General features: G+C 39.5%; 1 long non-coding RNA gene across 1 annotated transcript in view; it reads left to right on the top strand.

Annotated features, from left to right (window-relative positions):
- LOC109488452 overlaps positions 1-23,370 on the top strand; it is a 218,068-nt gene that overhangs the window by 82,361 nt on the left and 112,337 nt on the right. The window contains exons 7-8 of the long non-coding RNA XR_004623238.1: positions 19,533-19,650; positions 20,948-21,051. This is a non-coding gene — a long non-coding RNA (uncharacterized LOC109488452). The remainder of the gene's footprint in view (positions 1-19,532; positions 19,651-20,947; positions 21,052-23,370) is intronic.

Genomic DNA, 23,370 nt, shown 5'->3' with positions numbered 1-23,370 from the left:
TAACCTATAGAGTTGTTCAATCACTATGGTGTGCATCTGAAACTAATGTTACGTTGTGTGTCAACTATATTCAAGTAATAAAAAAATCTAAATTTCCCCGATGATTTAGTTCTGAGACAATATGTAGATGATCTCCTACTTTGTTCAGAGAACAAGTAAGCCTGGAAAAAGATTCTGTTTACTTTATCTTAGTCCAAGCAGAAAGAGACTTAACATTTCAGAAGATAAAATTACATTTTTGCCAAAACATAGTCCATTATTTAGGGTAAGGCCTATTCATAGAGAGAAAAACATGATCTTCCAGTTGACTAAAAAATATGCAAACTTTCCTACATCCCTCACAATATAACAATTGAGAGCATTTCTCAATTTTACCTGGATGTTGCAGACAGTGGGCACCAAGTGTTTCTGAAATTGCAGTACTTGTTTATGAATTAAGTCCCCAGTGAGATACGCCCTTCTCTGGGAGCCCAAACATGAACAGGCCTTCTGGAACTTGAAAATGTTTCTTCCATAGCCTCCTTCCTTAGGCATCTGTAACTATGAAATGCCCTTTGTTCATACGTGAACAATCTGGACAAGCCTTTGAGTTTTAACTCAACTTTATAGGATAAATAAAAAACCTATCACTTACTATAGTTTCATTCTTAATCCAGTTACAAAGGCTTACGTCCCTTATCTCAGGGCAGGAGCTGCTGCAGCAAAACTCATCCATACTTCTAACAACTTAGTTCTAGGTTTCCTGCTTGACCTCTTGGTTCTTCACCCAATATAGACACTATGACTGACTGAAAACACTCAACACTTTTTAGTGATCAGATTAACCTTTTAGGAGAGTATCACTCTCTCCCTTTCACATTACTATTCACTACTGCAAAACCCAGAATCTTTCCACTCTCCAGAAGAAGAAGGACCTCATCATCCTTCCCAGTTAGGGAAGTGTCTTCAGCTCACTGAAATTTGTAAGAGTTTTCCATTCAGAACTTTGTTCTAAAGTTATTTTTGATGAATCACACTCAAAACAGAAACTGGTGGTTATCAAGCAGAATTTGCTATCTCTAATTTAAGTTATTCTTTATAATACAGCCCTCTACCTAAGGCAAAATCAGCCTGGAGAGCAGAACATAGTGCATTGATTAGATCTTATAAAGACCTGGCCAAAGACCAGAGTGTAAATGTGTGCACACACATGCCCAAAGAGCAGATATAATTTTGGAGTAACACCTAACTTTGAGATGCTTTGAAAACAAAGGATTTATCACCTCCTCTGGAACCTTCATCCAAAATGGACAAGTTAAGGAACTTTTAGATGCTACTTCTTAGAAAAATAGCTATTATGAAAGTTGAGGTCCATGAAAAGAGAACTAAATTTTATCCAGCTTCTACCCTCCATGGGTCTACATATGTTTTAGTTATTGTATGTCTATTTTTGGGATGTACTGATGTTGAAATATTCCCTTGGCAAAAACCTACCACCCTTACAGTTGCTAAAAAGCTGCTTGATTTTTTTGTTTGCAAGCTGGGGTACACTAACTTTTATATTAGATGATTGAGACACACATTTTATGGGAACCATTATTAAAAAGCTTTGTAAGTTGTCACCAGAAATTGCACTGCCCATGCCATCCAAATCTTTTGTAAAGATTAAGAGAAACAATGGCATTCTTAAAATTAGCATAATTATCAAAACCTTCAGTAACCCTTGGTCAAAGGTTCTTCTACTAGGTCTTAATGTCCATGTAATCTACTCTCTTGGGGACACATTTAGTTATCCATGTATGAACTGGTATATGGAAGGCCTGTGCATTAAGGGATTTCACCTCTAATACTAGAACCTGCCCTATTACGTGAAGACATGGCAGAATATTGCAAGGGACTCATACATTATCACCAGTTCTTTCACCGGAAGCTTAGGGCCTCCTTCCCACAATATCTGCCTAAACAATCTGTTCGTGATTTTCAACCAGGGGATTTCATCTACTGGAAAAGACATAAAAGGAACACTACTTGAGCTTCATTGGAAGGCACTTTAACAGCAAACAGAGCGGTGAACTTGAGTCAATCCTTGGAATTATATTTCACAAATAAAGAAGCAACACAGAATTCCACACAATTGGGAGGCCCCTTAAATATAAGACCTTGAGAAGGGTTTTCATGAATCCTTTAGAAACAACTGACCTATGGAAGTAAACAGTTGTCCCAAGACCTTTAGAACAATCTGATGACCTCAAATCATGGTCAGCTTCCACACAAGATGTTAGACTAATATGTCTGCATAGTCCCTGTTTTGTTTTCCATCTACTTGCTTATTATAGCTTGTCTGGCCATTTTCTAGAGAGTCTTTTTGTTCGTTTTGTTTCAAGTTTTATTTAAATTCTAGTTAACACATAGTATAATATTAGTTTCAGGCATAGAATTTAGTGATTCATCACTTACAGATAATAACCCAGTGCTCATCACAACAAATGCCCTCGTTATTGTTTTCTACCATAATGGTCCTTTTTTCCTTTTCATTCCTTTTCATTGTTAAGATTATTATTGAGTTAGAGAATTCTGACCTAACAGTCAAAAGACAAACTCTAGAAGTTACTGATGCCACCACTCTTGCCCAAGATAGAATGCAACTCATTGGCATGAGTAGCAGACTCACTGTTGTAAATTTTTTTTGTTGGCTAGTGGTATTTGTGGTATTTGTGTCATTGCTAATAGTTCTTGCTTACTCAGATCAATGAAACCAGCAAGATACAGCAAGTTATATACATCACCTTAAAAAGTGACTTGATTTTTCTTTTTTTTTTTAAGATTTTATTTTATATATATATTTTTTATTATATTATGTTAATCACCATACAGTACATCCCCGGATTCCGATGTAAAGTTTGATGCTTCATTAGTTGCGTATAACACCCAGTGCACCATGCAATACGTGCCCTCCTTACTACCCATCACCAGTCTATCCCATTCCCCCACCCCCTCCCCTCTGAAGTCTTCAGTTTGTTTCTCATAGTCCATAGTCTCTCATGTTTCATTCCCCCTTCTGATTACCCCCCTTTTCTTTATCCCTTTCTTCCCCTACCGATCCTCCTAGTTCTTATGTTCCATAGATGAGAGAAATCATATGATAATTGTCTTTCTCTGCTTGACTTATTTCACTTAGCATTATCTCCTCCAGTGCCGTCCATGTTGCAGCAAATGTTGAGAATTCGTTCTTTCTGATAGCTGAGTAATATTCCATTGTATATATGGACCACAGCTTCTTAATCCAGTCATCTGTTGAAGGGCATCTCGGCTCCTTCCATGATTTGGCTATTGTGGACAATGCAGCTATGAACATTGGGGTGCATATGGCCCTTCTCTTTACTACGTCTGTATCTTTGGGGTAAACACCCAGTAGTGCAATGGCTGGGTCATAGGGTAGTTCAATTTTTAACTTTTTAAGGGACCTCCACACTGTTTTCCAGAGTGGCTGTACCAACTTGCATTCCCACCAACAATGTAGGAGGGATCCCCTTTCTCCACATCCTCTCCAACAATTGTTGTTTCTTGCCTTGTCTATCTTTGCCATTCTAACTGGCGTAAGGTGGTATCTCAGTGTGGTTTTGATTTGAATTTCCCTGATGGCTAATGATTTTGAACATTTTTTCATGTGTCTGTTAGCCATTTGTATGTCTTCATTGGAAAAGTGTCTGTTCATATCTTCTGCCCATTTTATGATTTGTTTATTTGTTTCTCGTGTATTTAGTTTGAGAAGTTCTTTGTAGATCTTGGATACCAGTCCTTTATCTGATTCTGATCCTCATGGCCTATGGCATTTGTTCTCTTTGCCTAGATTAGGCAATTGGAATTCACTGTTTGACTATTAATTGTTCTTGTTTTTGTCATAGTGGTTATAATGCTGGTTCATTTCATTCCATGCAGACTTGTACATGCTTCCATGTAGAAGCTCTCATCAAATGGCTGCTGTCACGATACAGCGATAAAAAGGGCAAAAAAATCTTATGATACAGTTGACTACGGAGACAACTAGACAGTTCCACATTAGGAAATTCTGGATCTCTTGTCCCTCTTGAATTGATGAGCCTTTTGTAGGTGAGAAAATGATCAAAAGGGGGACTGAGGGACTGAATATACAAATGGACAATGGCCAGGGCATATATGACAATAGAGCTCTGATGACTGTAAATATGGAGTTTGGACTTGGATAGCTTAGATTAGGGGTCAACAGACCTTTTCTGTAGAGGGCTAGATAGTAAATATTGTAGGTTTTGCAGGCCATATGATATCTGTAGCCACTAAAGCAATCATAGACAATAATAAACAAATGGGCATGGCTGTGTTCAAATAAAACAGAAGTGGGCTCATCTGACCTGATGGCTATATTTGCTTGACCCTTAGTTTGTTTCTCTGTAAGGGAGAAATTTCCACCCTTCCTTAAGAGGGGGGAAAAGGAAAGAAATCAACATTGATCAGGTTCATACTATGAGCTAGGCACTGTACTCAGGACTTTTGTATTCATCATACCATTTAATCCCCACAATCATATCCCTCCTATGCTATAGAGAAGAAAATGGAGTCTCTGAAAGTTAAAATAGGTTGTCCACAATCACATGGCTTGTGGGAAGCAAAACCTTCTGACTCTAAAGTGTTCTTTCTTCCTCATCATCACAGGTTTTTTTTATTTCTCATCCACATGCCTTCTCCAGCATCTCTGGCCATCTTTGTTTCCAACTCTGTAGCAACAACAATAAAGAAATAACAATAGCAGCTAAACTTCACTGTGTGATATATTTATAATGTATATTCTCTTTTTTTAAAGGTTTTATTTATTTTATATATAGAGAGACAGCACAAGCAGGAAGGGCAGAGAGAGAGGGTGAGAGAGAGAATCTCAAGCAGTCTCCACACTCCATGTGGAGTCTGATGTAGGGCTCGATCCCAGGACCCTGAGATCACAACCTGAGCTGAAACCAAGAGTTGGATGCTTAACCAAGTGTACCACCCAGGCACCCCTATAATCTATATTCTTTTTTTTTTAAAGATTTTATTTATTTATTTGACAGAGATAGAGACAGCCAGCGAGAGAGGGAACACAAGCAGGGAGAGTGGGAGAGGAAGAAGCAGGCTTATAGCAGAGGAGCCTTATGTGGGGCTCTATCCCATAACGCCGGGATCACGCCCTGAGCCGAAGGCAGACGCTTAACCGCTGTGCCACCCAGGCGCCCCTATAATCTATATTCTTACATATATATATATTCTCATGTAATCTCCACAAAAATCCCAGGAAGTATATTTTTCCTGTTTCATAGGTGGGGAACACCATGTTCACAAAGCTGGAAATTGGCAAGTCGAGCATAAGAACCCCCATTTCCTAATTCCTAATTCTCTAACTAGGACTTTATATCCTGGTCAACATTTGTTTAATTAACACAGAATAATATTTTCCTTTCACTGAACCTCTCTAAGTACAGCTGCCAAGTCAATTCTGACCAACAGAAGTAGCTGAGACTAGATTAATGGTTTTGGAGGGAATATCAAGTTCATTGAAATGAAATCCTGTTAAAGCAATATGGATTGGTGTCCAGGAAATATCAGAAACTGGTGCTTTGTCAACAACTTGGCTATCAGGCTGAAGGCCACCTGGATTCCTCTTTAAGGAGTTCCCCAAATGAAAAATGGCTTGCAGAACATCTAACTCTTAGATCTCCCAAAGTTCTGGGCAGGGAGAAGCCACTGTCTTTGGCTGACATTTCCCAAAATATAAATACAGAGCCTCAAGGGTAGCAAATCTTTTTATTTTTTTAAAGCTGTGTATTGAAAGAGAGAAATTAGGATATTCCCAGATGAAACTACTGGAAACTCTTCAGACTTTTCCTTTTGTAGCCTCATTGTAGGCAGTTTTCTGGTTTGACTTGAGAGGAGCTTCTGAAGGAGAAAAAGTGTGCCTGTCTCCAGTCTCCCCATTCGACAGCCCATTCTTTGGTTGCCTGTGCTAACAGGATGTTGGAGGCTGCAGAGCAGGCTTGAGGTGAGGCTTTCAGTGGAATTGGTCTAATGAGGAAAGTGAAATGTGAGCCCTAACACTGCTCAACTGTGTCAGGATCTGACCTTGCAAGGTCAGATGCTGAATGCCATTAAGGAGAAGAGGGGAGAGGAGAGGGGAGGGGAGGAGAGAGCAGAGGGGAAGAGAAGAGAAGAAACATATTTACTTATGTTCCTAAATCCTGGTCCATACATGGGCTTTAGATGTAAACAGGCTGGCAAAAGCAAGTATCTAGCATTTCTGCCTCTATAAGAAGAAACAGTTTTATCTTCCAACAAGATCCATGCTGAGTGGCCATCATAAATGACTAATGACTATGAGACTGTTCTGCCCCAAAGCCTTGACCTCCACAAATTCTTGGTTTCCAAGGAACCCCATAGCAGCTTTTCTCTGGAGGAGATCTGAGTTCTGAACTTTTCCCTCTTCATCTCTCACTCCTTGGAGCCCTTCTTTCTTACAGTGGGCTTTGTATATAACCCCAGAGCGCTAGCATCTCTGTCATAGAGGCACCAAAATGGTCACCCAGGCCAGTGTTTTCAAACATGATGCGGGAAGCCATAGAGCTTCCTCAGATACCCCACATGGGTGAAGGCCCTTTCCCCCTTTCCCACCGTCCCCCTCCATATGCAGCCCAGTTCAATTTGGAGCAGCTCAGCTTTGAATTGTTTGCATATTGGGCTTTTCTTCTGAAGGAAGATTCGAATATTTATAGTCACTGGTGTAGCCTAAGGCCCTCTTCAGGTCTCATTCATCTTTGTAACCCTGGTGTCTTCCACACAACCTGGCACAACAGAGGTATTTAATAAATATTTTTGAATGCAAACAAACAAATATTTCATTTGTTTGTCCATTCATGTATTCACTGGAGAAACACTTGTTCAAATCCTGTTGTGTAGTGAGGACCATTTGCCCATAATTTCTGTGACTCCATTGACTGCAGGTCTTCAGTTAGCCAGTGTATATGGCTAGAAAGTGTCACTGCACCATCTCTGTGCAACCCATGCTGTATCCCAGGCTGAATCAGCCTGAGGGTTAAAAGTGAGGTCATATTAACAGTAACAGACATTATTTTTTTTTTTTGGCTTTACTCCCAATCCGTTATTACACATTTTCTTTCATTTGCTGACCTCATTTCTCTTTGAGACATGCTTTGCTGTAAGCTTTGTCTCCTTACTAACACACAGGGTAGAAGTGGTGGGAAGAGCCTTTTGCTGCAAAGATTATGGAGCTTTAATAGAAGATATATCTGAAAGTACTTTGAGCAAGGGAACCCGCTCTCCAAGGGTCAGAGGTTGTTATTAAGTAGGGCTGCCTGCCAGCCAGCTGGGTACTTGTAAGAAATTTAGGATGCCAGGGAGAAGATACTCACCCAGAATAATTGATGCTGTTGTTAAAAAAGCACTTTGCGGTCAAGTCTCAGACAAATCTTAGTCTTTCCCGTGGGGAAAAGCCACAGCTTGCTGGTAGTGTTTCTATTCGGTACTAGCATCATTCTGCCAGCTGTTTGAGCTACACTGTGGCCCTTTGCTTCATTCAGCTAACATTTATTGAGTACCTCTCAATGTTTACTTTGTGCGTGCACTCATTCGGCCATTCATTTAATGATTCAGTCAACAGATACTTACTATGTTCCTACTATGTGCTAAGGGCACAGCAATAAATGAAACAAGAATTCCTGTGTTTTAGAGTTTATATCCTAGTGGTAGCAACATATAAGTGAAAAGAGAGGTGAAGATGTAGAAATACATGAACTATCAGATGTTGATAAGTGTTGAGGAGAAAAGTAAAAGCAGGAAGAGAGATAGGGAGTGTTGGGGGGAATGGGATCACCATTTTAGTTGACATGACTTAGGTGGAAGACTTCACAAAGATGATGGCAACTCTGTGAGCTAGGTGCTAGTTCTGTTTTTTATTTTATTTTACTATTTTATTTTATTTTTTAAAGATTTTATTTAACACTTAACCAATTGAGCCACCCAGGCACCCCTGATCCCTTTAAGTTCTAATATCCATTTAGTAAAATCCAAGAAACAGTGTGAGAACAACTAAGTGTCACAAAGTTTAGTACTGACTGTAAGAGCAAAAAGGAATTAAAATAATTCTTTTCCACTCTCTGTGCTTCCTACAGTGTCCCTCACAAAAATGGTGTACAATGTGTAAAAAGTAAATAAATGAACAAATACTTTTGAATGTGAGAAGTGCAAGATCCAACAATGACTTGAAGGGTCCCAGAGAGTAATGTGACGGACTGGAAAGAGCATGGAGTTGGGACTCTGGTGGACCCACAGTCTAATCCCAGCTCTGCTCCCTTGGTAGATGAAAGACCTTAGAGCTGTCACGTAACAATTTCCTCATCTGTAAAATGGGGAGAATAACATAGCATGAAGTTTTTGGTAGACACTAAATGAAATATTCTATGTAATTAGCAAGCACGTTGCTTGACGAACAGCAGATTCTTCAAAAAAGAACTTCCCTTCCCCACTCATTCATCTCCCTCCCTTATCAAAAATGTAATCCTATAATATAGGAAATAAAGCAAGACAACACACACACACACACACACACACACTGACCACAAGGAGCGGGGAAGCATCTGTGGGAGGGCTATGGTAGGAGCATTGAGTTTAGAGCCAGGCAGAACTGGGGTCTAATCCCAGGCTGGCCACTGTGTAACCCATGGGCAGATTATCCAAACCTGTAAATCTTAGCATCCTTGTCTGTAAAATGGGAATAATAATACTATTTCATACAGCGGATATGAAGACTGAGTGAGACAACACTTAAAACACCTGGCACAGAGCAGTAGCGGTGCCCCACCTGCTGTGGCCTTGCTCTTTCCTGTGAGTTACACAACTGACAGCTGATGCAGTGACTACCTGCTGACTGCCAAGAATTCTCTTCAGTAAGACTCTGGCCTGCAGAGTAGAGAATTCTAGCTGTCTGATCAGAAGAGGTGACAACAGGAGCCCAATCCCACTCTACTTTCTTCCCCGACCTCAATCCTTCCAGCCATGTAGACCCCTCATTGCAGTACTCAGTCATATGCTGTCGTATACGGTGACTCAACTTGTTGGCCTGTTATGCTCTGCTCACCAAGAGCACCTTGTCTCCTGCTGTTCTTTTATCTCTCAACGCATCTCTCACTGCACTGAACCCAAAGTCAGCAAGCAATTAAATGCTGTAAATCAGGTAATTTTAGGGTTGGAAGGTTACGGAAAGGTGTGATATGTGAGTCCTTTCAACTACAGTTGATTAACCTGTTTGAAAAATCCCACTGCAAGATTCTACTTCTCACCACCGCCCATCTCACTGGAATGCTCCCTCACGCACCAGGTCTTTGCATGGCTCTTATTTGACCCTGGACCATTCTTCCCCGCTCCCTCTCTTTGCTTTTCTTAGTCCTACTCCTATGATACTAAAGATCTCAGAGCAACTGGTGCTTCCTGTAGGAAGCCTTCCCTGATCCCGCACGCTGATCCCCTGATCAGCATCACCCTACAATACACCATTATAACCCTCTGCACTCTTCCTTATTACCCTATCACAGTTGGTAATTGCTCACATTTGTAATCATTTGAAAAATAAACATCTTACTCACTAGGGCATAAAATCCGTTAAGGCCAGAGACAAGTCTATTTTTGCACATTGTATTATCACCAACACCAGGCCTTCACTGGGTCTATGGTTGGTTCTTAATAGATGTTTTTCAAATTAATTAGTTAATGGATTAACCACTGTTAAATGCCTCCCAGTAAGGCTATATTTTTACACTCTCTGTATTATCAGATCTCCACCTCAGCTCAATCATGAAGTAAGTTCCAGTCCTTTTTCCCTCTTTCCAAATTATCTTACCTTAATGGCAGACAGCTTACCACTAATCATCTCCCATTTGATCTGCTACCTGGGGGAAATCTATCTTTCCCTTTTCTTCCAGGTTAGCAGACTACTCCATCCCACTCCCACCCCACCCAGGTGTGCACATCCCACACACATAGATACACACTAAGCGTTCTCTCCCCACAGACTTTGTCTGTGATTCTGGTAGGATGTAAACACTTTTTTTCCGTTTAAGTGGAATGTGTATTAGACAGTCATAAATCCTAGAGTTCTGTGCAAGGCTTAGGCCAATTTGTATTCAGATCCATTCCTTGCCCCTCCTCTACTCCATACCATATTAGGGACTCATATCCCTAGCCTGAAACTCCCAGGAGAGATACTTAAGGGACTGGAGCAAGAAGGAGGGGTCCAGAGTATTGTCCACCCCTTCTCTATGCTCAAGAGCCACATCATTTCCTTAGCTACAGATGCCGTCCGACAAGCTGGTCATGGTCAAGCTTTGCCCAGTGATTCTAGGTTCCAGGAACACTTGCCTCCCTTGGTCCCTCTAAACGACAGGGGTGGAGGCTTCTTGCTGCCACAGATCTTTCGGTTGCCTTACTGTCCCTTGCTGGTGTCTCATCTTTTCTTTCACCTGTGTAACCAATTCCTACATTAAATTCCCTCAAAGTGGTTTTTATTTTCCTAGTTGGACGGGTAGAAATGAAGATAAAACAGAAAGCTAGAGCAACTGTGCTATATATTGCCATTTCGCTTTGTGATTATTTGTGTGCCTGTCATTCCCATCTTAGGATGCAGGCACCAAGCTTTATACATCCGCTGCATTACCATACCAACTCCCAGAGCACCTTCTCCATATTAAAACTTCCATAAATATTCATTGAATGAATGAAGAAATGAATGAATGAATGAACCGAACCTTGGGAGTTATATCTTAAGTGTTTAAAGCTTCCATGTATATCATGAAGTTGTTATACATTAATTAGAATCCGTCGATAAGTACCTTCCTCAATGACATACAAATCTGGAAGTAATGTAATTAATTCAAAATTACATAAGCAATCAAGGTGTGCTTACTTTTCCATCAATCAAGGCATAATTAGTTAGCTGTGAGAAAGCTCAAAAGGGGTTTGTATAGCCTTTAATGGGGCTTATACAGCAATGACAACTCAGGAATCAGCAGAGCATTGTCGAAAGCACTAGACAATTAAGGCTGCTTGATCATCATACATGAAAGGAAGGTTTATTGCTGCTCAGACATTATTATATTTTTTAAAGAGAATTTCCTGAAGAAATGACCATATCTTCTATTTGGATGCAATTTCACATGCATGCACGTGCGTGCGCGCACACACACACACCCCCCGCACCACCAGTACCAACAATAAAAGTAATAACAAAACAACTAGATAAATAGATAGATTCCATAGAGATGTATACACTGAGGTCAGAAGGGGAGGAGAAAGAGAGATTTAACAGTGCCATGGCTTAGTTTATATTCCCTTGCAAAAGCAGGAACGAGAGAAGGACTTATGTGCAAGTAATTTGTAAAAGAGGTTGTAACGGGCTGAATTACATTCCCCCAAAATCCACATGCTGAAGTCCTCACACCCAAAACCTCAGAATGTGCCTGCATTTGGAGATAGGGCCTTTAAAGAAGGATAAAATTATAGGAGAACATATGAGTGGGCCCTGATCCAATACGACTGGTATTCTTATAATAAGAGAGTAGGACACAGGCACAGAGGGAAAGCCACGTGAAGACAAAGGTGGCCATCCACAAGCCAAGAAAGGAGGCCTCAGAAGAAACCAACCCTGATGACATCTTGATCTTGGACTTTGAGCTTCCAGAACTATGAGAAATAAATTTCTTTTGTTTAAGCCACCCAGGCTGTGGTATTTCTTACCACAACCCTAGAAAACTAACACAGAGGTAATCCTAGGGAAAAGGAGCGAAGTTCAGGAGTAGATGAGGGAGTGTGGAAAAAGCAATGCATAGTCCCAATTCCAGCATCTATTCCTTGTATTATATGGTCTCAGATCTCCTTGTCATTATATGTTCATTCACTCGACAAGCATTTATTGGAACATCAGGACCAGGCACGGTGCCTGGCCTTACGGATACAAGAGAATCAAAAGGCAGTCCCTGCCCTCATGGTGGGAACTTCGCTACAGGATATGGCCTATAATTCTGGAGGCTCCGTCCTCAAAGCACTTTAAGATAGTCACGTGCCCCTTTCATCTGACCTCACAGGAGTCACTGGTCCCCAGGACTCACACCCATCCACAGCCTGATGGTGTAGTCCCCTTTCCAGAATTCTCTGGCATCCCACATATTTAGATTTTTTTCAGCATTACTTTTTTTCTATGATCTTCATGAGTATTTTAAAATCTAATCTATTACCATAAGTAATACTAATGACTCTCACATTGGTTCATTTTAACAGTATTACACAGCACCAAAACATCTCTTTCATTTCGCTTTGCAGTATTGCGTCTGTCAAAGGTCTAACTTTTAAGCCAAATCTCTAACCAGAAATAATTGCCTCAAAGTAAGCAAGAAAGTGAGGAATGTAATGTTAGTCATTTATGATATTACTGATAGCAGTTAAAGAATGTTCTGTAGCCCTCAGAAAAGACCACTGGCCCAAGGCATGTTAAAGCCAGAAAGGAAGGTTCTATGTCCTGGCTTAACCTAGCCCTGCGTTTTATGGATGAAAACAGGTAGGCAGTCAGTGCTCCATTGTAGGAAGGAGCATGAATTTAAGGTCACACAGATCTGGGCCCAAGTACCTACCAGCCACTAACTCCCTGTGTGACCTCGACCATGTCACTTCACCTCTCTGAGCTGAGGTACTTCATTTATAAAAGAGAACTAGTGGGACATCTGGGTGGCTCCATCAGTTAAGCGTCTGCCTTCAGCTCAGGTCATGATCCCGGGGTCCTGGGATTGAGCCCCATATTGGGCTCCCTGCTCCCTGGGAAGTCTGCTTCTCCCTTTGCTGCTGCTCCCCCTGCTTGTGCTCTCTCTCTCTCTGTGTCAGATGAATAAGATCTTAAAAAAAAAAATCACAAAACACCAGATCAGTAGTCAGTGTTTTCTAAAAATTCTTGTAATCAAGATGTAAAACTTCAGAATTTTTACAGAATTTAACAGCATATTAAAGAATACTACACCATGAGGAAGAAGAGTTATTCCAGAAACATAAGAATGGATCAATATAAAGGTACATATTAATAAAATATTTCATAGTAATAGATCTAATAAAAATTTTTCTATGATCATTCTCCAGACATATGAAAGGCAATTGATTAATGCAACATCACATCTATCTTATGTATATGCAAATTATACATGCATATATAATACATGTATGTATAAATTCAATTACATACTTGTCTACATGCCTATAACACATACATACATACACTTCTGAAATTCCACAAAGGAGGAGCTGAACAAAGAAGGCATATATACTAAGTTCTTGGATGGAAAGACTCAACCTAATAAAGATAAATTTTTTCCCTACATTAATTTGTAAATTGAACAGAATTCCAATAAAAACACTAAGACTTTTAAAAAAGTTCTTACGGAAAAAGAAACAGTAAGAGTAGCCAAAAAACACAAAAAAGGGGAGCAATGACGGAGCATCTGTTCTAAAAAACATTAAAGTGTATCATAAAGCTTTAATAAATTGGTGAGATTGGCTGATAAATTAGACCAATGAAAAAGAATCAAAATTTCAAATATATATGAAATTCAAAGAGATGTAAAAATTAGGAGATAATAAGTTTAGCAACTCAATTCAGTGTATACGTGTGTGTATGGAAGGGAGAAATAACAGATTACTCCTTATAGTTATAACTGGGTAGCCATTTGGAAAATTATTGGATTCACATTCACATTATACACTAAGATGAATTCCAAATGGATCAAAGACTTAAAAGTGAAAAATGAAATCATAAAAGTAGAAGAAAAATGTGAGAATTTTTTTATTACTTGGGAATAGGAAAAATCATTCCAATTACTGTAGAAAATGCAAAAGGCAGAAGAAAAAATATTGATATATCTTTATCTAAAAAATCTGTATGCAAAAAAATGCTATGAGCAGAGTCAAAAGACCCTAGGCAAAACATCTGTGACTTATCACATAGGGCTAATCTAATATATAAATAGCTCTTACGAATCAATATAAAAAAGATGGTCAATCCACTAGAAAAATGGTTAAAGGATATGCATAGGCTCATCAGAGGAAAGGAAAATCCCAAACTAAAGACTTACAAAAGGGAGAGTCACCTGACTGGTTGCATAATAGGGGAAATTAAAATTATACTCATGTAACATTTTTACCTATCAAATTGGCAAAAATTCAAGTATGAGACGATACTCTCATGTTGCCAAGACTCTGTGGAAGCACTCCTATGTGCTCCCAGTGGGAGGGAAATTGGTATAGTTTAAACAATATTAAACAAAATGACAACTGTGTTTCTTCTTTGACCCTACAATTCCACTTCCAGGAAATTATACTCTGGATAAATTTACCCATGTGAAAATGACATATGGAATATTATTCTTCATAGCAAAGGGTTGGAAATAATGTAAATATTCATCAATGGAAGATTAGTTAAATGGAATTTTGCAGCTGTAGCTTTTTAGCAAGTGATATGGAAAGACCTCCAACTTGTATTTTTCAGTGAAAAATCAAGCTGTAGAGCAGTGTGTATGGTACGTAAGGAAAATGGAAAAAAGAGTAAATACACTTGCTTCTCTATTCATTTATATCTCTGAAAGGACACATAACAATAATAGTGAAAACGTTTTCTGTTGTTTCGTTTCACTTTTTCTTTTGGAGAGAGGTGTACTGGGTAGCTGGGGGATTTGGATAGAGAAAAGTTTTTCATTCGATACATTTTTCTACTTTTTGAGTTTTGAACCATGTATAATATATAACTGATTTTTAGCAATCCAATGCCTATATGAATGAACAAACCCCAAATTTTCATGGTCTTTTTCTGGATGACATTTGGAGGGCTGACTCAGAGACCCATCCAGTGTACCCTCCCCACTTCTCAGTGACCTCCATAGCACCATCCTGGAATCCTATTACCACATGGATAGTCTGAAAATCAACTTTTAAAATCTGAGACTTGGTACATATAGAGCATCTGAAAGGCCTGGCACATAGTAATTATGTTGGCAAATGTTAACTATTGTTTTTATTTTAATACTTTGTATGGGGGCAAACAATCACACAGTAGTCAGATATAGTTGATTAGATTTTAAGATCCTTTTAAAATATTTCTTACATGGTGCTCATCGATGACTTGACACATAGAAGATATTCAACAAGCACAAGGCGATGGGTTGACCTCCACTGTGGTATTGCCAGTGATTAACAAAGGCCATCTTGTTGCTGGAGACCTACGGGCATGAGGTAACATATCAAAATGTGGTAGCTTGTCCTGTTGTGGGCCTGTGAAGCTTGCCCTCCTGACAGAGGAATGTTCAGCAGGCAAAATAAATTTCAAATCACAACCTATGGAGGCAACATGGCCTGATAGGAAGCACATGGAATCTGGAGTCAAAAGATCAAGTATTGATCCATGATTCATTCAGAGTAGTTGAGGAGACCCTGAGTGGGTCTGTTCACCTGTCTCAATCATTGACTGCATCCTTGCTATATCTGTCCTCCTTCCCATGGCTGCTAGAAAGCTTAGAAGATCTAACTAGATTTGGAAGCATTTCAAAACTATGTAGCAGCCTAGATGAGCGCAGCATAAGACATGGTAATTTCACAATAACGTTAGCCCTGTGCATTCTCTCTGCCTAAGTGGCAGAGGATTTGTGGCTGGTGAGGACAGTGTTAAATTTACAGAGCAACCCAAGGAGAGACTGGCTTGCTCTATGGGGAGACCCAGGACTGATGGTAGGCACTTAACAGCATGTTCCAATTACAGCATTTAAATCTAATTGCATACTCTGTTAATCTCTGTCAGTGCGGCATCATTTAATATCATCACGGCTGCCTCTAATATCGTGAGCAATGTGAGCCGAGCTGAGACTATTGAAAAAGTTCAGTCCCAGGTCTTCATATCCCCTTTAATTCTCTCTGTCAATTATGCTACAGCCAAGAGTTCAAACAAAGGTCTTGGGATCCGGGCTTGGAGCTACCTTTTTGAAGCGAAGCCTCTTATAAATATACAGATTGTATCAGGAGCCTCCAATCCCTTGCCCTGGTTATTTTTGATGGGTTAGTTAAGTGACTAAGTCCCTGGGATATAACTTACTATGCACTTATTTCAAACAAATATTGTAAATGCTATCTGTTCCATAGATTATAGTTTCAGAAATAACATCGTGTCACTTGCACATGTATTTCCCACCCTACCCCCAATCCTCCTGGCTCTAGTAAGGTTGATGGGGAGGGGAACCCAGACATCTACTTAGCTCAGTTCCTTGAACATAGTAGGCTTCTTGTTTTAGTTTTTTCTCATTTTGAATGACAGTTGATTAGCATAAAACTGCTGGTCACAAATGTAGGTTTTTTTTTTTAATTTATTTAACTTATTTTAATTTGAGTATAGCTGGTACACGTCACATTAGTTTCAGGTGTATAACTTAGCGATTTGACAAGTTTATACATTATGCTATGTTCACCATAAGTATAGCTACCATCTGTCCCATTATATCGCTATTACAGTATCACCAACGGTATTCCCTATGCTCTGCTTTTTACTCCCGTGACTTACTCATTCCATATCTGGAGGCCTGTATCTCCCTCTCCCCTTCACCCATTTTGCACAACCCCTACCCCTCTGGGAACTATTAGTTTGTTCTCTGTAGTTCTAGTTTTGATTCTTTTTGTTTATTCAGTTTTTAAGATTCCATTTTTTTTAAGATTCCAATTTTAAGATTTTTAAGTGGAATCATATGGTATTTGTCTCTCTTAGTCTGACTTATTTCACTGGACATAATACCCTCTAGGTCCATCTATGTTGTCTTAAATGGAAGGATCTCATCCTTTTCTATGGCTGTGTAATATATATATATATATATATATATGTAATATATATATAAAACAATAAAACTTACATAATACTGTGTGCCTATATATATATATATATATATATATATATATTACACATAGGGATGCATATATCATTTTGAGTGAGCGTTTTCATTTTCCCTGGGTAAATACCCAATAGTGGTATTAATTGGGTTATATGGTATTTCTACTTCTAATTTTTTTGAGGAACTTCTATATGTTTTTCCACAGTGGCTGCAGCAGTTTGCATTCCCACCAACAGTGCATGAGGGTTACTTTTCTTCCATATCCTCACCAGCCTTGTTGTTTCTTGTGTTTTTGATTTTAGCCATTTTGACACATGTGAGGTGATACCTCACTGTGGTTTTGATTTGCATGTCCCTGATGATTAGTGATGTTGATCATCTTTTCATGTGTCTGTTGGCCATCTAGAAGACATTTGAAAAAATGTCTACTTAGGTCTTCTGCCCATTTTTTGATTGGATAATTTGTTTTTTTGGTGTTGAGTTGTAGAGGTTCCTTATATATTTTAGATATTATTCCCTTATTGGATATGTCATTTGCAAATATCTTCTCCCCTTTCTGTCTTTTGGTTTTTATGATGACTTCCATTGCTGTGTAAAAGCTTTTTATTTTGATGTAGTTCCAATAGTTTATTTTTGCTTTTATTTCCCTTGCCTTAGGAGACATATCTAGAAGAATGTTGTTATGGCTGATGTCAGAGAAATTACTGCCTGTGTTCTCTTCTAGGATTTTTATTGTTTCAGGTTTCACATTTAGATCTATAATCCATTTTGAGCTTATTTTTGTTTATGGTATTAGAAAGTGGTCCAGTTTCATTCTTTTACCTGTAGCTGTCCAGTTTTCCCAGCCCCACTTTTTGAAAATTGAAATTTCCCATTGTATATTCTTGCCTCCTTTGTCATAGATTAATTGGCCAAATAGATATGGGTTTATTTCTGGGGTCTCTGTTCTGTTGATCTCTGTGTGTATTTTTGTGCCAGTACCATACTGTTTGGATTACTATAGCTTTGTAGTAGATCTTGAAATTTGGATTGTGATACCTCTAGTTTTGTTCTTCTTTCTCAGGATTGCTTTGGCTATTTGGGGTTCTCTGTGGTTCCATACAAATTTTAGGATTATTTGTTCTAGTTCTGTGAAAATTGCTGATAGTATTTTTATAGGGATTTCATTGAATCTGTAGAGTGCTTTGGGAAATGTGGACATTTTGATAATATTAATTCTTCCAACCCATGAGGCTGGATTATCTTCCCTTTGGTTTTTGTCATCTTCAGTTTCTTCCATCAGTATTTTGTAGTTTTCAGAGTACAGGTCTTTCACCTCTTTGGTTAAGTTTACTCATAGGTATTTTATTCTTTTTGGTGCAATTATAAATGGTGTTGTTTTTCTAAATTCCTATTTCCATGACTTTGTTGTTAGTATATAGAAACCTTCCTGATTTGGGAGTATTAACTTTGTATCCAGCCACTTTACTGAATTCATTTATTGCTTCTAGTAGTTTTTTGGTGGAATCTTTAGGATTTTCTATATGTAGTATCATTTGGCCTGCAAATAGTGACAGTTTAACTTCTTTACCAACATGGATGCCTCTTTCTTTTTCTTGTCGGATTGCTGCAGCTATAGGTATGTTCTCTCTAGCCCCATTTTGTTGAGAGGTACTTTTTTTTTTTTTTAAATCATGAATGGATGTTGAATCTTGTCAAATGCTTTTTCTGTATCTATTGAGATGGTCCTATGATTTTATCTTTTGTTTTGTTGATGTGGTGTGTGATGTTGCTTGATTTGCAAATATTGAACCATCCTTGCATCCTAGGAATAAATCCTACCTGATCATGGTGAATGATTTTTTAATGTATTGTTGTATGTGGTTTGCTAATACAAACTTAGATTTTTAAATGTAACTCTTGAATCATAAAAATCAAATTTAGGAATACAGCCAACTCTATTTTTTTTTAAGATTTTATTTATTTATTTGACAGAGAGAGACAGCCAGCGAAAGAGGGAACACAAGCAGGAGTGGGAGAGGAAGAAGCAGGCTCCCAGCAGAGGAGCCTGATATGGGGGTCGATCCCAGGACTCTGGGATCACACCCTGAGCCAAATGCAGACACTTAACGACTGAGCCACCCAGGCGCCCCCAGCCAACTCTATTTAAATCCTATATTATTCAATCAACAAATGTCAGATGAGTGAGTGCTACTTGTGCCAGGATTATGCTGGAGCTCTGGCTGAGGAGTTATGTATTTTCTGAAAGAATTCTGGACTCAAGTTGCAGATCTGTATTTTGTAAGCTGTATGATTAGGTAATTTTCTAAGCTTCTCTAAATCTAAGCTTACTTTTCTGTTATTTTAATACTTTTGCTTCTGTTAAAGCACTGCTTGGAGGGTTAAATGAAGTAATGTATGTAAAATACCATGTACATTTTGAGCACTTTTATTTTGATATGTTTAGTTTTTGCTAAGAGTTTGCTGAGAGTTAATGAATAGCACCTGTCAGTCAAAACATTAAGCCCCTTCCATGAATGGTTGATTCATTTAATGTTTCTGGCAGCCCTCTAGTTAGATACCATTATTATTCCCATTTTACAGCTGAGGCGGTTGAAACACAGGGAAATGAAGTATTTTATCCACGGTGCCACAGCTGGGATGTGCAGAGCAGGAATCTTAACCAAGGAGTTGGGAATCCACCGTGCTCTGTAAGACCATGGTAAGATCAGTTGCATTCCTTCAAGTACTTTTCTTCAGATATTGCTGGGGAGACGAGGCTCGCCAGAAGTAGTAATTGATTAGCCAAATCCAGCCGCACGTGGTTAAGTACCTGAGTGACTCTGCATGTTTTGTTGGAAGGCCCTGCGACAAAGGGTGTTAGAGAACAGGCTGAGCCATTCAGAGAAACATGATGTAAATGAGATAGACCATGTGCTTCTCTCTCAAGAAGTTGTCCAGAGATACATTGTCCTGGGATGCTTAGTTTCATCTGCCGTCTGCACCCAAGGGTTGGCTTCAAGGCAGCTGCTCCACTTGTTGTTGGTCTGAGGTTCTTCCTGTGTGACCCAATGTTATGGTGCAGTGATTAAGACCTCCATTGATTTCTGCCTACAGGAACTTAGGCAGGGTATTTACCCTCTCTGCTCCATTTTTCTCATCTGAAAATGGGCATAATAATAAAGTTGGTAGAATTGGAAAATGTTTAGAACAGTGCTTGGCACACAGTGAGTATTATGTAGGTGTTATTATTACTTGTATATAGTGGTTCTCAATATTCGCTCATCAATTGGCTCCTTGGGATGGGTGTCCCCCTTTCTGGAGATGCCTGATGTGAATTTACTTACCTGAAATAAATGAGGTTTATAATTTCTTCCATCTGGAATTCCCGCAATGGATATGGGGACCCAAGTGGGGATTAGAGGAGACAGAGACAGAAATCAGCATACAATGCAAAGAGCATAGGGCAGGCTTCAGTGTCTGCAGAGGGGTTGGAAAGCAGTATGGGGTAAGTGATGAGACACCCTGCAACCACGTAGAGTGAAGGCTTATCTCATCTTTCTCATCCTTTCTTCGCTCCTGCAGAGAAAATGAACTCCAGTTTTGGCCAAGGATGTACCATAAGCCATAGAATGAGACAAGGTTACTTTAGCATTCTAGGCACCCTTCTTTTGAAGGCTCTACCCAAGATCATTTCAAACATATTAAAATGCAGCCACATCCCCTATTTTCTATAATTATAAATAACTATATGAGTTAGGATGTAGTCTAATGGCTGACAAAATATTACATTTTCGTAGACACTTTATTCAACATTCATTTATTTTGATTTGCAGTTTTTGTTGTTTATTTTGGAGCCAATATATATTTTTTATTCATGCAAGTTTAAGGCCCCGAGGTCACAGTACCAAATGGACTAAGTAGCCTTGGCAGATGGTTGGGAGCAGATGATTTGGTCAAAATAAAAAATTGGTTGAAATTTTGTTTTCCACTGATTTCTTTTTGGAAACTTCTCTCAGAACCTGTGTAGTTGGAATTTCTTCTGCATGGGAAAGGAGAAAGAGGTCACAAGCTCTTGCATTTTTCCCCCCTTTTGGGATTGCTCTTCACTCTGGATGGTGAGGTAAGATTGTCCAGGGATTCCTCTCACTGAGAAGATGGAACTCTACCCCCAAAAGCATCAGAGTCAAGATGGTGGTCAGTCAGAGGAACCCAGAAATGGGTGCTTAGGTCTGATGCTTGAGTGGGGGAAAAAGATTTTGGAAATGTCTCATATGGCTCAGTCCAGATATTTGGGGGAGGCTTTAATGATGGTGTGACCTTCAGCAGAGGTCAATGGGATCATAGAGGAGAAGGGGGTTAGAAGCTAGAGGATCAGGAATCCCAGTTGGAAATTCAGCAAACTCCAGTGCCCTTCATTCATATGACCAGACGAAGGTTTTGCAAAGATATCTTTCTTTGTTTTGTGGGGGCCCAAAACCTTCTGAAAAGTTGGTGTGAGTTACTTAATTCCTGGCATCCTAGAAGCAGAGACCCTTCCTGGGGACAGGGTTGGGAGGATCTCTATGAGCCGGCTACTTTTCTTACCTTAACTAAACTAGGGCAGATACTGGGGGACCTTGATAAAAGAGACACCTGTTATAATGCCCAACATTGGGCATGTAAGTTTTGTATAACATGGCATTCCAAAAGAAACATGACAACCCTTTTCCCCACTTGTCTAATCTAATTAAACTCTGTGTGTGTGTGTGTGTGTGTGTGTGTGTGTGTAGAGATTTAAGGAAAGAGTTTAATTGAAGGTAGCCTCCTTTCCCTACTCTAATTGAATCCTTGGCATTTTTTAAGAAGGGTAAACTGATAGTTCATTCTCCAGATGGTTGTTTTCTAGATTTAAGACACACTTCCAGGATCCTGCAGTTTGGAGACAGAAGTGGTGTAGAATGTTGGAAAAGGACAAAGATCGACCTGCCTATTATTGTGGGTTCTTACGGAACACTGGAAAATCCCACATACTTCTATAGGCCTTGAATTTGGGATGATGAGTGTAAAGAGATTGTTGATTTGAAAGTTCATCAGAAACTACTATGGATATTAAAGGCATTGGCTGGAGTCAGACTGAAGATGTCTCCAGTGTCTTGTGTGGGGGGGTTTCCTGCATAGGGCCAGGTCCATGCTGGCTGAAGCAATTAGTGCTCACCTATTTCAGACTATGAATAGAAAGGCAGTGAGAGAGGAAGGAGAAAGGGCACCGGAACATACAAGTGTGCCCCTCACATCTCCTCCTTCACTGACCCGCCACTCCAAGAAGCAGCACAAGAGCAAGAGAACGAATGGTCAAGGGAGAGCAGGTCACGTTCCTCTCCTTTCTCAGCGGCCCCCTGCAGCTGCGTAATGGAAGATGCATGGATGGAGGATGATAATCCCCACATTGGACTGAATGTTTACCTGGAATGAGTTAGAGGATCGGTCCACAAATTGCTGCATGAGGTTGAATTATTGGAGGGACTATGATATTGTCAAGGGTTATCTGACAATTTAGGGTACCACCAAATCATTGCCCCAGCTCTATCTCTCCACTAGCATGTGTGGTGCTAAGTGCCTGAAAAAGTAGTCAGCATATAAACAGATTATAAAAGGGAAAAATAGTGTGGTAAGATTGGGAATGCTATGGGTCCATATTTAGAAAGCAAGGACTAAGCCTGTGGAGGGTGTGGGCATGTGCAGTTGTGTAAATACTAAATAATCCCTCTCTGGAAAGAACAGCCCTGATTTATGGCATTTGCCAATTTCTGTGATGTAAATACCCCTTCCATGGCTATAAAAATGATGTCACAAAGTGAGGAGTTGAGAAGAAATGTACACAATCAGCTCTGTCAAGTCAGTTTCACCTACTTCCAGCACACTTGTGTGTGTGTGTGTGTGTGTGTGTGTGTGTATGTGAGAGAGAGAGACAGAAGCAGACACAAAGAGAGGGACAGAGGAGAGAGAGATTGAGGGAGTCAAAGAAGGCTTTCTGGGAAAAGGGACCCCTGACCTAAGTCTGAAAGGATGACTAGGAAATAACCAGGTAGGAAGGATGTCCCAGGCAAGGGAATAGAATGAGCAAAAGAAGAGGCCTAAAGCCGCATGACTTATAAGGGGAGAGTATTCAGTACACATTATGGTGGTTCCAATGCTCAGTTCCGTTCTGTTCTTTTTATTTTTGTTATAAATGACATGTATGTTGCTCAAATTATGGCCATATTTTAATCTGTTTATTTTACTCATCATTCATTTGTCAAACACAAGAAACACATATGAACGCCTACTTTTTGTTTATGAGGAAGTAGGATTTCAAGGATTTAAAGATGAGTAGGACATAGTCACCATCCTCAAACCACCTGTAGTGTAGGTAGGAGCAGAGCAAAAATGTGTAACAGGTGACAGCACGACGAGCACACTG

Source organism: Ailuropoda melanoleuca, chromosome 2, assembly GCF_002007445.2.
Source record: "Ailuropoda melanoleuca isolate Jingjing chromosome 2, ASM200744v2, whole genome shotgun sequence".
Taxonomy (NCBI): domain Eukaryota; kingdom Metazoa; phylum Chordata; class Mammalia; order Carnivora; family Ursidae; genus Ailuropoda; species Ailuropoda melanoleuca.
The sequence above is the reverse complement of the archived record's forward strand: the minus strand, read 5'-3'. Positions and strand labels throughout refer to the sequence as shown.